The 14,326-nt window shown below is 43.2% G+C and overlaps 1 long non-coding RNA gene across 2 annotated transcripts; it reads left to right on the top strand.

Annotated features, from left to right (window-relative positions):
• Positions 1-3,366: 3,366 nt before the first annotated feature.
• LOC122410555 (uncharacterized) lies at positions 3,367-5,814 on the top strand. 2 transcript variants are annotated; one of them, XR_006260980.1, is made up of 4 exons: positions 3,367-4,430; positions 4,577-5,207; positions 5,296-5,452; positions 5,535-5,814. It is a non-coding gene; the product is annotated as an uncharacterized lncRNA (long non-coding RNA). The 2 variants fall into 2 exon arrangements; XR_006260979.1 differs by having other exon boundaries at positions 3,367-5,207.
• Positions 5,815-14,326: the final 8,512 nt, after the last annotated feature.

The following is a 14,326-nucleotide window of genomic DNA, read 5'->3' as shown; positions in this document are numbered from 1 at the left end:
TGGATTTGCAGCAAAAAGTGGACGTTTGTTTCTCGAGTCGAGTTAATGGGCATGCAAAGCCTTTACATACTTGCGGGTCTCGGGTCTGAGAATCGTCGAGAATGATCGGTGCGGATATCACTTTCCCGGCTTTCTTGTCAGCCACGCCCGAACTCCCGCACTTTTGTAGAAAGAGCGAGTATTCGTTCGAGAGCATATGAACAACGCGTGTGCTATATTTATGTTTGAAAGGAGAGAAAGAGAGTGCAGTTATAGATCGAATCGTATTAGTTCCGTCGGGTAAGCATCTCGCTTATGCTCTGCAACCTTAATGTTGGAGAATTTAAAAAGTGGTGTTGAAAAAAGGAGGGCGCAGCAGTCGGGGTACCAGCAGTTGGTATGTGGAACGACGCCGATTGAGATTTTATCATTATGAAAACTAACGAATCCAGGCTCCGAGTAGTTTTCACCTTGCAACGGTTACTCAAATTTCGTGCAATCCCTTTCCCAACTGCGATTATAATTGATTCCGCAACGAGTCGAGCTGCACAGGTGCACGTGTGCACAGAATTTTCAATCGATCACGCGCTCGCGACTGGAAGCTCGTTGCTTCGTCGTCGAATCGAATGCTGCTAACGAAATGAAACTTCGAAGTAGGCTTTCGGTTGCTTCGAGTCGGAATTGCATCGATGCTGAATTTTTCCCTGGATGAAATGTACTTTCCGCTAATTTTCGTGAGAAGCACGTTCCTGGCAGAGCGAGATTCTGAACAACGAATCAAAGTGCCAATTGGAAGAAATCCCAAGACTGATTGACAGCTGGGTCGAGTCGCAAAGAATTCAATGAATTGCCGAAAATGTTGAGCAGCAGATCGTGGCGCCCCCTGGCCAATATTCGGTGAGAATTTTTCGTAAGAATTTCTCGTATACATGCGCAAGATGGATGGCAACTTTCGCCGAGGCAGGAATCAACGAGGTGCGGAGTTGTGCCTCTCACAATTTTCATCGAGCATTTCACTCTCTCTTTCTCATTGCCGATCGCGCGGGGGACTCTCCCTTAAAAGATTGATCTCGTCGAGTCGCGGTCGTTTATGTTCGAGTGTGTTTTTGCGCAGGGGATAATTTCGTAGCGATCAAATTGATCGAACGTTTCGTTATCTTGTTCAAATGATCAGCAGCTTGCCGATCCAACGAATAAAGACGTAAAAATTCATCGAATTGGTACGATCCCTGAGGGCGCGGAGGGAGACGAAATTAGCAATTATTTCATCGCTCGTAATTCGATTGACAATCGTCCGCATTGAATTAGCGATGAAACAGTTACAATTTCATCGAGTGCAAAAACGTCGCAGGAGCTTGGAAATTGCATCGCGAGCATCATTTCGTAATTTACAACGCAATCGCGCCATTTTTTATCCGCCGTTAAAATCAAATTACGTTAAACAATTCGCTGTCTCGCTTTTTTCCTCGTAACGACTGTTTCTCGAGTTGCGGCACTGGGAGAGCCCGAACACGAGGTGATCTGGACCACCGGAAACAAACGCGCGAAATAAAAATGCCCGGCGTTGAGAGTCTCGCGGAAGAGAATATATAACGCGCAGACGAATAAAATAATGACTGGTAATGCCACTAAGTTAAGTGCACAACTATAATAATATGCCATCCTGACTCTCCTCTACTGTCATTACGTCGCGGAACCAAACCTCTATACATGTCCGTGTAATACAAGTTTAATGACCTTTTTACGAAACAATGTTAAAACGTTTTCATCTCTTTTCAGAACGGTTTACACGAACCTTCGTTCATCTGCATGCGCATATTCTTCGAGCTCTCGAAGCCCGCTTCAATCATTCGCGAATCGTTGGGAAACTTGGGATCGTAATTTTAAACGTAAAAATTCGGAAATATTTTGTTTTTTCATCTTTCTCTACATTGAGAAAAAAATCGTTGAAGCAACTAAACGTCTGGTTGATATTTTTGCTGCTTGATTTAACTAACTACAGGAGTAGTTCATTTATCCAAATCACTAAATTTTTGTTTATGTGAATGAACTAAACGAGTGAAACCAAATATTTTGTTCGAAGAACTCGAAACACTTGTTTATTTCCATTTTATTCACTTACACTTTTATGGTATATTTGTTTAAATATTAAGTACTGTCTAAACGGTTTTTTCAAAATGATCAATATTTTGTGAATCGAATCGTATTAGACAGTTCAATACAAGCCAAAGTTTGTTGAAATTTATTATTATATTAGCGAACGTGGTTTGTGGAAAATAACAAATAGTTTTGATGGTCGGATTTTTTTTAACTAAATCTTATCGATTACGAACCAAATCGATTGTCTAGCTCGAAAGAAAGTTCAATATATTTCATGTGTTATTTAGTTAAACGGATTTGCTTATTTCTTGACTAACCAAATAAATTTCTGCCAGATCAAATAGTTGATTTTCTTTGTTTCAGTTGTCGGTACGAAAAACTTTTTTTGTGTGTATTCCCAGTTTTCGAACGCATCAAGCATTTAAATATTTTGTGAAATTTTTAGTTAAATTGAACATTTTCAAGTGTCTCAACCAAATTTTTTCTCACTATTTAATTTAATTTAATTTAATCTCTGCAACTATTGACGTGACGTTTTCACACGGATTCAATACTCAAGAGGCCTACAAAACTTTTTTGTGTTTTCCTAGTGATAGAAATAAACAGTGACTTGGACATGAGGCAGAAGCCTCCAACGGTTAATTTTTATCACCTGTCTGCAGTGTATACAAAACGAGGCAAACGTGTTCAGCGTTTGAATCGTAATAACATCGATATTAACAGAATTTTTTTTTTCCTTTCCTTCGATTCCACAACGATCGATATTCTTTTGCATCAATGAAGCTCGAAGGGTTCCATTCAATTTTCCCGATCGTCCCGAAGCCTTTCCCAACGTCTCGTTGCTTCAAATCATTTCCCATTCCAGCAGATGAAAAAAACCAAAAAAATCTTAATTTGTTATCCCTTCAACCAATTTTTTCATAAAATATTTTGAACTTTCTTCAGCTTCCTCTTCTCTCCGCTCATTTTTTCCCATAATTCTTATATTGCCAGTTATTCTCTCGCGTCCATTGCGTGGGACGTGTAACTGCATTTCTCGCACGTGACACATGCCTCCGGTGTGTATACAGGCATACAAATGGCTGGAGATCACAGCAGCATTGTTGAAACAGCTCGAGGTAGTACGTACGGGCATTTGTCGGGATTCCTTTAAGGTTCGAAGGTATTGAACGAGGACAATGGAGCTCGAATACGTGCGGGCTCTGACCGGGGAGACTTTTCATCGATCATTCAACAAATGAGATAAGTAATAAACAATGTGGGAGGCTTATCGAGGATGGACGATGGAGAAAAAGGAAAATTCAAGAGAAAAACAAAAGGAGGATGCCTCGCCTACGGGACGCCGTTGTAGTACAATTATATACTTTTTATACGTGTCTCAGCGTTAGGAGTGTCAAAGGATTGGGAAACAAAGATCCCTTGACGAGAGTCTCGGCGTTTCTTCACTTGTTCAGCGGCCTCTTCGAATGGTGGATTCCTCAGGTACAGTCTGTGACGTAAACTGCGCGTCATTTCGGTTGAATATTCAGACGAAATCATCGTCGAATGACTTTCGTAGACAAAAATCTCCGCGGGGAAAGTAAGAGTGATTTAATCCTGTTTTTTGCCTCATTCGGACTGACAAACGTAGCGAATTTCTACTCTCTTCATAATGTTTTATTTACCTAAAACGAGACACTCGAATTACGCAACGCGTACAGCTTTCGACGGACGGATAGAAGCGATGCGGAGAGAATAATATGCTTCAAAGGGTACCGATGAATTCTCAATCCCAGGCGCTGAGGACGCTCCGCTTTCAGGATTACACGCTATACGGCCCTCGCGAAACTGGGTCACCTTGCCGGAGGTTTTGCAACTCTGATCTCCGAGAGTACCTAAGGAAACTGTAGTCGAGCTGAGAGGAACGCGGACTCTGCAGCACTCGAGTTTTTAGCTCGTGCTGCCTCTTTCGTGCATACGCTAATCTACGCGAAGATAGAAAAATTGTTGTACGTGCAGAATTAAACGTATCAAACTTCGCGGCGGCGGCGGCGGCGGCTCGACGTCGAATACGCAAAAAAGGGCAGCGCGCTCCCTTGCCGCACTTTTTTCGACTCGAATGTTACGGTTTTCGAGCCTTTCTTTTCTTGAGAAACTCTCATGAGGCTTCGGTTAAACTCATCACGAGTTCGTTGCTCACACTTTGGTGATTGAACGACCGAGAACGATCTCGCCTGACTGTGACGTTTCCTACTCTTCTGCATGATTTCGTATTCCAATGATTTCAGTCGCGTAACATTAATTTCGAAAAAATTTCGCAGAACTTTGGCCACTTGATATCGACTTGAAACGAAATATCTCAAAGTATCGAGGTACGAAAACATTTCTGAGAATTTCGAGCTTCAAGGTACCGCGGCTTATCATCATTGCTTTCCTTGCCAGGCCGTTTTTGGCCAATAACGCTTTTGCATAGCCAGCGTCGCGCTGCTCATCCTTATAATCGATTCTCCTATCTTAGGTTGCGATCGATCACACGCTCGATTTGACTTTGATACGCTCATAAGTGGATACACATTCGCAGCTTCTCTTATCATTCGCGTTCGGTCGATTGGCTGATACGTGTACGCCGGTGGCCAGTCGCGCTCTTTTCTCCGCCCCTAGACGCACCGGGTGGTAACGAGCGATCGAATGATTTTTGTTTGAGCAAAAATCATTGAGAATCGATGATTCGAATCTTACGTTTCATCGTCCCTGGATAAGCCTTCGCGGAGTTCGTCGACAAAGTATTTACAACTTCACCTTTGAATCCGCTTCTTCTTCACTGCAATGATTCTCTTCGAACGAGATTCTCAATGTCGCAGGGGATGCCGATTAAATGATGGAAAACTCCACTTATCTTTTTTTTTTGACAAATTCTTATAAGTTAGAATTAGTTTTTGCCATTTTTAGCAATTACAAGAGTCGAGCCAGTGACTGGACAGAAATACATTTACAATACGTCAACATTCAACCTCCTCGCGGTTCTCGCCCTGGCGAATCTCGCGCTCTCTTGTCCAGCCGAGCGGACCTTCGAGTTGGGAAAAAATACGAAGACTAGAATCGTCCTCACCGAAAATAAGATCGTAGAGCCGAGCCCGAGAATCAACGCGGTAAAGTATCGTTTTATTGGTCACTCGGAGCAGAATTTTTAAGCAAATTTCTTTCAAATGCAAGATCATCGTTGATCGACGATTCCAGATCAAGTCCCGCGGTCTAAACGATGACTCTGATTTCTTCGTCGGCGATCTGATCCTCGGTGACGATCACGAAGGTTCGGATACGTACATCGATCATATGGAAATCACCAACCCCACGGAGGAGATCGTCAGTCAATTTGTGCAGTTCACCATCCCTGGTGAGCATTTCGTAACCTATTAGAAGCTGAAATTATTGGAACTGTGCTCTGAAAAGTGTTTTTTCGTCACATTGTATTTTAGAGAAAATAATAAACTTTGTGGCCATATTGAACGAATCGGGAACTAAGGTAGCGGTGTGCGATACTGAAAACACTCTTGGTTCTTCGACCGGCGTCATCAATATTCGTCAGTTGCCCAACAGTACGACGAAACTGTTTATCATGGTCTCAGCTTATTGAGGAGTGACAAATCCAACGATTCTCCAGCGCACTCCCGAACTTGATTATCGTCAAATGCATTTATACTCTATTCGTAGGGAAACAAATGGATAATTTTATGGAATTTTATGGGATGAATAAATAGTTGCATCATTTAAATGTGCTTCGAATTATTCAAGTTTACTTTAAATCCAAATCCTAGTAAGACGATCGACTATTCCTATTAATAATATAAATGTGAAAGTGTGTTTATTTATTTGTTTGTTCTTCCTTATAACTAAGCAACGAATTTACCTGATTTGTGGCGTAGAATTGGTTATAGGCTGCTTTCGGTAACGGAAAAAATCAAATTCCCAAGGAAGATTTACAGGAATACTCGTATCTTTACACGAAAAATTGGGTAAAGTCAGTCGTTAATAAAAATAACGTTTCAAAACGTTCTCCCAATTATTCCCAATCGAAATCACGCTGCCGATAGTTCAATCTGCAACGTTGAGTTCTAATACAGTCGAATTCAGAGCTTTCGGGTTTCGTAGTTCGAGCAGTGGCACCATCAGTGTCAATATTCAATCGTCTTCAAGGGCATTTAAGTTCAGGGGTTGATCGAAAAATAACGAGGATGTAGAATGGACTTCCAATCTAGGTGTCGATCGTCTTTTTTTTCTTTAACAAAGTATTTATACGGATACAAGCCAGGCCACGTGTGCATACGCACGAATATCACGATGACCACTGCCTACGTAGCAAAGTCTTGAAAATCCGGTTTGCGCAAAATACATGTATTTATAATAACAAATACAGCCGGGGGCGCGAGATGCCTCAGGGCTATAATTGCCAAGATTTTATTTCGATCTTTTCGCTTCCAGTGAGATCGTACCTCTTCGATCACCGGAGATATGATATCGATTATGAAATTCGTCATCGATGTCGTTGATCGAACCGTGCTCAACAACCCCGAAAGCCCGAAGCGATGGCACGTTTTTTTTTAAATGGTAGGCAAATTTTTTCATTTATTTTAGATCGACAGACTTGAACATGATTTCGTCAACGGATTTTCGAATTAATAGTTCGGTAATAATCGTGCATTGTGTCATTTATCGTTGATCACAAGTCTTTGAAGAAAGATTTTTTGTAGAATTTCATTTTTATAACGTTTTTCCCGTGGAATCCACAAACGTGACAAATTCGAGTTTCCAAACTCCAATTTTGGTTTCTTCGTTCATTTGCTCGATGAAATTTTGGTGTAATTTTGAAATGATTGAGGCTGCTGACCATGGAAGTCGTTTATGTTTTTACTCCGCAGTGAGTTGAACCGCAGCTCAGATTTTATGTATTCTCTGCTCTTTCTTAGCTGGTCAGAAATCCATCGGGCTCAGTGAAAAACTTTCATCGAGGTTGCAAGCGTGTGGAAACGAAAAAATTTAAAAACGAGCGATGCTGCAGCGAGACAGGGCGATGGGATGATATTCGACGACGATTATCACTTCTCAGTTGCAAAATATCTTTTATGCGTACATCGGCCAGTCGAACGTACAAAATCCCAATGAAAAGTAACAGTAAAGTTCACGCTGCCTTCACTCGTTTCGTGTTATTTGCTAAGCGATCCCGGAAAATTGATCGCTTAACGAGTCGCGAATCTGTGAAGGAGCCTCAGGATTTTATTTTCTTTGTTTTCAATGCAGCACCGCCGAATCTTCGTCGTTCGATCCATTTTTTCCTTTCTCATAAAAAATTCATTTAATTTCACGATTCATCGCTTTCGCTGTCACCTGCGGAGGGTCAAAATCTGTTTCTACTACGGACGTTAACGAAGTCGAGAAGATTCCAAACTTTTGCTCCATTCACGAGCTCGAAATCTTCAAATGTTGAGGAGATTGTTGCAATAGATTCGTCGTTGGGAAGAACCTTTCAAATATAGAGTCGATTAAATTCGTCGTTTTCAGCCAACGAAGTGCGAGGCCATACTACCAACGCTTTGAGCAAGCAGCGATAAATTTTCTCTATGAAATTTTATTTCGATCTCAAACCACACCAATTTCTAGATTCGAAAACCATAAAACTCTGGGTCTCCTTTACAAACGAAGCATAAAAAGTTGACACAAAATATTAGAAAAAAAATCACCGAAAGCCTGACTACAAAATTTCACTTCAAATTCCATCAAGTCAGAACTCTTTCATACAAAATACTCGTGTGGATCGCCCTCGAAGTTTACCTCGCGAAATGTCGTTGCTCGCATATCCGAGTGGGAGCGAAACATTGGCTGGTAACTCACAAATGGATTGTCATCCCATCAGACGCATTCAAATTGATAGAGCTCTTGGAATGGGGAAGCAGCTGACGACGAGCAAGTCACTCGAGCCATTGTGAATATCCATCATGAATTGTTTCATTTGCTATGCCTACCGTTCCACTATTGTTGCCTCATAAAAAATGCTGTTTCAAACCCAACTCGGGCACCTACGAATTGGCATTTTGTCCGGAATATCCTCCTTTGAGGTCGTTGCGTCCGAAAAGTCTTCCTTCCCCATCAAATCCAAGAAATCAGACGATTGAAGCGACGTCCGTGTTTCTGTCACATAACGAGTCAAGTGGTCCCATGGGAATTTCAGTCATCAGGAGCCCTCCCAAAGGAGACCTGGATTGGAAGTCCCTTTCTCTGCGACGAGCCCTTCCCATCCTTCCAACCACAATTTCCTTCGATCAGGGCCACTGGACATCGCTATTCGAGCCTCTGCAAAGGAAAAGAGGAGCCCAGTCTCTGATGCAAGGATTCTTCTCCTTCGTCAGTGTTCGTGCACGAGTGCACGAGAATATAAATCCATCGTCGAGGCATTCACACGAGCGGAATAGTTTAGCAAGGTTCAAGTATGTGGCATAAACAGAAATTTAAAACTGCCGAGAGAATAGCGGTGGCGGCAGCTAAAAACTGCCTCGCCTGTAGCTCTCGCTCGAGGCTAAGACACTCTTCTTGCAGAGGCCTTTAAGGTTAAAACTCAGTGACATTTTCGATATAATACGACTTTCACCCGAGCCTCTTCGCTGGCTCGAGTGCTTTCTTCGCATTTTCGTTTCGGCTTAAGTGTATGCATATCGAAATATATATTCATGGATCGTTTTTTTATTACGCTGTGCATGGCATTCGTCCACGCGTATGAGACTTGTTACGATGCTGATCCGTGGGCCGATCCCGGGATAGCCAGGGCGCGGTCCATGCTTTCATCGCTTAGACGCACTCGACTCCCAGTTCCGTCTATCGGTGACAATGCACTGCCACCCATGAATGTCTCCGAATCGTAACAAAGCTCTTTCACTTTTTCGAATATTATTTTTATTATTTCACCGATTGGTCTCCGTTAATCGCTTTTTTTTTAAATTTTTAAAATTTTTTTTACTTTTTTGGTGTCCAAAGTTGAATCCTCGTTTGAAACACTTTCATTTTGGGACACTTTTTTTAAAAATTTTCTTCTACTTTCAATAACTTTCGTAAAAAACTTATTTCGATCGTGACGTTGTCAGTTTTTTACGTTAAAGTTCGTATCTCAAGATAAACGAGAGCATCCAAACGGTGATAATTCGTTCCAATGTCTCGATTGGGTCAAACAAAAGTTGGTCGATTCTCAAGAAGGATTGCGTGTTCGGTAAGAAGAGAGCCAGGGGCATCAGAGCGCGTTATAATTATTGCGAGTCTCGTCTCGTTCTCGAGCAATTATAAGCGAGTTGCGATCACCGATCATCCGCGGTGTGGCTCGCTTTGTGGAAGTTGACCATGACACGAATAAAGTCGGTTCTCTCCCTGTTCATGCTCCGAGAAGCCCCAGGGAATCGCACGCGATTCCATCGGGAAAAACGAGCCAGAATAAGGCCTTTGAGCGAAGAAAACGCGATCGAGTGGGACTGGGTCAACGAGGCGAACGTTGGATATTTATATTCTTGATCGAATTTTCACAAGTTTTGCTCACGACGAGCTACGACCGTTGTTTTCACATCTCAAAATAAATTCGCGGCCTTGGGTAACGGTTTTCTTTGAGTGTGCAAAAATAATTTCCGCCAAAACCGAGTCGCTTCGAGTTCTTTCTCGACGTTCGAGTATCTTCGAGCATTCAAATTTCTTGTGTACACTCAAAGTCCAACGTTCACGGTCGCCTCGACCTTCGTCTTTTTGTAAATATGATTTTACTCCCAGAAACCTCAACAGTCGCAAGCAGTGCGGGAAACCTTTACAGCTATCATCGACGTTCCCCGATTCCTCGATCCGTTACGATCTTATCACGTTCCTTTCCATTTCCTCCGGCAATAGATCTCACCTATCTTCGAGGTTGCATCTCCAACTCTTTTTATCTTCTTTTCTCGCGGAAGACTCTCGGTCTCGGAGTTATCTCAGTGCGCTTCCATACACGTAAACGTATCGTGGAAACGAAACATCAATTACGTGGCAAGACGAGTGTCTCGTTACAATTTACTACGGATGCACATAAAATAGATAAAAAAGACTCGCGCTCCCATGCGAAGAGCGACTGCACACACGGACCGTCGATCCCTTCGATTGCTCCGATCTTCTGTTTCAACGCGATCCCGTAGGACCAGCGGATTGAAAATTCACATAAAATCGACCATTACTTTGCATTTTCTTCCAATTTTATGTTATCGTTTCCTTTGGATAATCGAACGAATGGTCCTTGCTGGAGCATTCCGAAAAATGTGATCAATGACATTTGGAAGAATCGACATTTTTTCTCGTTTTCACCGTCTTGAATATGAGAATAGATTCGAATATTCATTGATCTTCATCGACGAAGAATAATCGTGGCTCATTAATCTGAAAAGATTTGAATTCAAGTTAATTGTATATTTCAATTAAAACCAGAATTCACAATAAATAGGTGCTCTTTTCGAAGAAATTACAGACTCGTGACAACGGGCAAACGTTAGAATCGTAAATCCAACAAGGCCTCAGAAAATCGACGCGTGACTCCAACCAGAATTTTGTCAAGACTAATAGGAGCGTATTAATCGTGGCTTGACATTTATTGTGTGATCGGATTTAATACGTGAAATTGGTTTATCGTGAGTTATCCATTGCAGTCAAATCAATGACGAACAAAATCGATCTTAAATCAACAATCAACGATTTTTTGATAGAATTAAAAATCGAGCAGCAAAACAAAAACATGATCAACCTATTTTTCACTTATCCCTCGTTTCTTATGTTTTAGTACAACATCAATAATGACCCGGCAATATTCACACTAGATAATAAACCTCGAGCGTATAATAAGCCACGTGATCGTTGAATCGTTTCGAACAGACCGAGTCTCGACTTTACGGATTCCAGTATTGAATGCGCAAAGTAACGAGAGAAATTGAGTCGTCTCTTCAGAGATCGGTCTCTCAAGGGATTCTGCAGTGATAATTTCCTGAAATTCGTTCAAGGACTTTCTTAACATTTCGTAATTGGATTGCCACGTTGAAGAGCTCGATGCAGGATGCACGGGGGAATCTTGCGCCGTGTTTATAGCTAAAGTACATGCACGTGCAAGGAGCACGAGAGCACGTCGTGACGACGGTTTCTCCATGATTATAGACGCAAACATCGACATGTCTATGTATCTGTATATCTTCGATTATAATATATGTTTATATATAACAAGAGCTCGGGAATATGTGGGGTGCAGCTCGCAGAGTGGTTCTCCTTGGCTGGTGCTCCGTGTGCCGCATTCCGGTTCCTATGCGAGCTGCATCTCCGCTGTTCTGTCGAGACAGCGTTATAATAAGTCGAGCGACACCAATTGAGGTTTGTCTTTTGCCAATTTCGTGCGCTTTTTCGTAGGCTCTCGTGAGGAGAGAGTGGATTTTGTTGGGTGAAGTTTATTTTGAAATTCTACGGGCTCGAATGGCTGACGGAAGTCGCTGGAGCTTCGTGGCTGAAGTTTCGTATTGTATTGAATTTTCGATAAGGTCGAAACACATTTTCGAGGGTAGTTGGGAGAAAAATTGAGCAGTTTGGACCACACCCGATGCGAAACAGTCTCGAGCCATTTTCCGCAAAACTCCTGCGATCGAGCGTACTTTATTTTATAAATAGAAGCGTGCGAATGGAAAAAAGCGGCCGACTCGGTCATTGTGTCGACGCTCGTACAGGCCGCTGTAAGTTGGCGAGACCACTGCGAACCGAACTACCAGCAGTTTGCAGCCATTCTCAACTCTTTCGCTTCTAAACGCCGCCCCAGACTCAGCGGCCGAGTGTTGCTCCTTGGGATATTCAGAACGGAACCGATGCTACTGCATGCTTCGAGAACTTTGTTCTCGTCTCGGATCTCTGGACAAGTTTTTTCACTCGAGTACTCCACACGGAGTGAGGGTTGTGGGATTGCGTCGACGATCGAACCTCTCGGTCTCGCTGCTTTTGAGGATCGATCGCCGCGAGGACGACGTCGGTGTAAGCCCTCCGAAGAGCTCGATTTTTCTGGTTTTTTCTCGATTATTCAGGTCGTTCGAATACAGCCGATTTGATGCTTAATTTCGAGGCATTCACGCCCCGAGGAGCTCCAAGATCAATGGAAAAATATGTTTCCCTTTTCATTCCTCGACCGCCCACTCGGATGAAATCCCTTCGTCGTCCGGAGGTATTTGGCGCAAGGATTTGCATAACCCCCTCGATAAGTCCACCGAGCTTCCCGTTGTGTCGTAGATGCTTAATAAATCAATGAATTTAATGGAAATAAGTAGGCGTGAATATAATGAACGGTGAAAAAAAAGTGAAAGTTGAATCTTCCTCCGGTGGAGCGGAGCTCTCGATGTTTCGTAGATAACAAAAGTGTTGTGAGATTTGTAAGTCGATACTGGGAGATATCGATCCTACGGAAGAGCAGGGCGATGAAGCGATTAGCTAATATCCCCGGATGTCTCGAATTAAATTCAAATTCGACGCCGAGTTTCCGGGTTTTGAAATGGGGGATTCGTCGACCTCGGAGCAACGGAGGATTGGAATTTTTTCTCTCCTTTCTTTCTCTCATCTTTCTCAAACTTTCTTCAACGTTTTTCAGCGGTTCCTGATCGATTGATCGAACGCTCCAGCCATCAATCATGCCTAATCGGTTCGTGATCGTCCTGCTAAAAACTCTGGTACAAAGGCCCAAAATCGAGGGACGCTCGGAGCCAGGTGCGAGGAGAATCGTTCGCGAGGGCCGCTGACGGCGCTGACGGATCTTCGAAAACTGGGCGACACTTAAGAGTCAGGGCGCGCGCAAAAAGGCGAAACCCGTGGACGAGACTCTCCTTCGGCAAATGAAATTCACGATGCCGCGAGCAGCGGGTACACCCGGCGAAGGATTAAGCGAGAAAGAGGCAAAAATAAAGAAAAACAAGCGAGAGTAGCTGCGCGAAAGAGCCGCGACTCTCGAGGCGAATTTCAAATCGCGAAACTGCTTTGTATTTCGCTCGCTGATTCTCTGATGCCGTTGTCACGATGGTCATTCTTTCTCGCCACTTTCTATCGCGCCAACGCGCACTCACGAAAGGTAGCTTCACAACGAACGATTAAAAACTGAGAATTGGCTAATTCGCTTCTCATCTCCGCTGCAGCTCGATCCGAGCGAGAAACAGCGAGCGAAAAGTCACTCGTTCAAAGTCCCTTTTCGATTATAATCGAGCGCCTTGAAAATTTGTGTCTGGAAAAGCATCGTTGTGGACGGTCCTTCAGTCCCATACAGCAAACGCGGAATCTCGATGAGCGAAGGGAGAAAGAAACTACGGAGGGGCGGGAAGGAAGACGGTGGAGGATCGATGGAAAGTGAAAAACGAAACTTCCGGTGGCTCCGCGGCGTGAGTGGCAGCAGTTTCATCAAACTGAGATTCGCCCTCATCACTGGGGGCCTAAATAAACGCACGTTCGAGTTCAATTCCACGAGCGAGAATCTTTCGCAATATTGGAAATTTGGCATTGTGGATGCGCTCGAAGGCCTGGGGAACTGCAGCACAAAAGGTACGAATCCGTTTGAATTTGTACGCCGAGAATAAACGGACAGAACGCGAAGAGCCTCGAGGCCGAAAATGTGCTCAACAATCGTGTGTGACTGGTTCATAAAAAAGATCGGTTAAATGATTAAATGGCCGAGGCTGACTGCGACTGAGGTGCGGTGAAATTTTTTTTATACAATGCACGTTACTCTTTGTCGGAACGCCGGCGAAGGGCATTCGGTTTGGGCTTCATTCACTGAATCTTGGATCAATTGTGGTTTGGAATAATCCAGTTGGCTGAGAATCCATTCATATTTTTGGTGGAGAACGAAACGAAGGAAACTTCTATCCGAGAGTTCTCGCTCGGTCTTCAAAAGTCATCAGCGTTCTTCGAAAACGCTTATGAACAAAAGGTCGATTCGTCGAGGGGGTCAGTCCGTGCGGCGACCGGATTTTTTGGGGGTTTTTCGCGATTTTTTTGCGGCGAGAAAAAAAAACAGACTTTTGAAATTTGACCAATAAATGAGTTCTTCAAATTTCAAAAATCTATGTTTTTGTTCTGCCGCAAAAAAGTCACGAAAAAGCTCCAAAAAATCCGACTGCCGCGCGGGGCGACCCCTTAAAGAATGGGGAAAAACACTTGCATCGAACGATTTAGCAGAAAAAGTCGGAGAAGAACTTTTGTCACGTTTCCGTGG

The sequence above is a fragment of the Venturia canescens genome, chromosome 5 (genome assembly GCF_019457755.1).
Source record: "Venturia canescens isolate UGA chromosome 5, ASM1945775v1, whole genome shotgun sequence".
Taxonomy (NCBI): Eukaryota; Metazoa; Arthropoda; class Insecta; order Hymenoptera; family Ichneumonidae; genus Venturia; species Venturia canescens.
Note: the sequence above shows the minus strand (reverse complement) of the source record. Positions and strands in the feature narration are given on the sequence as shown.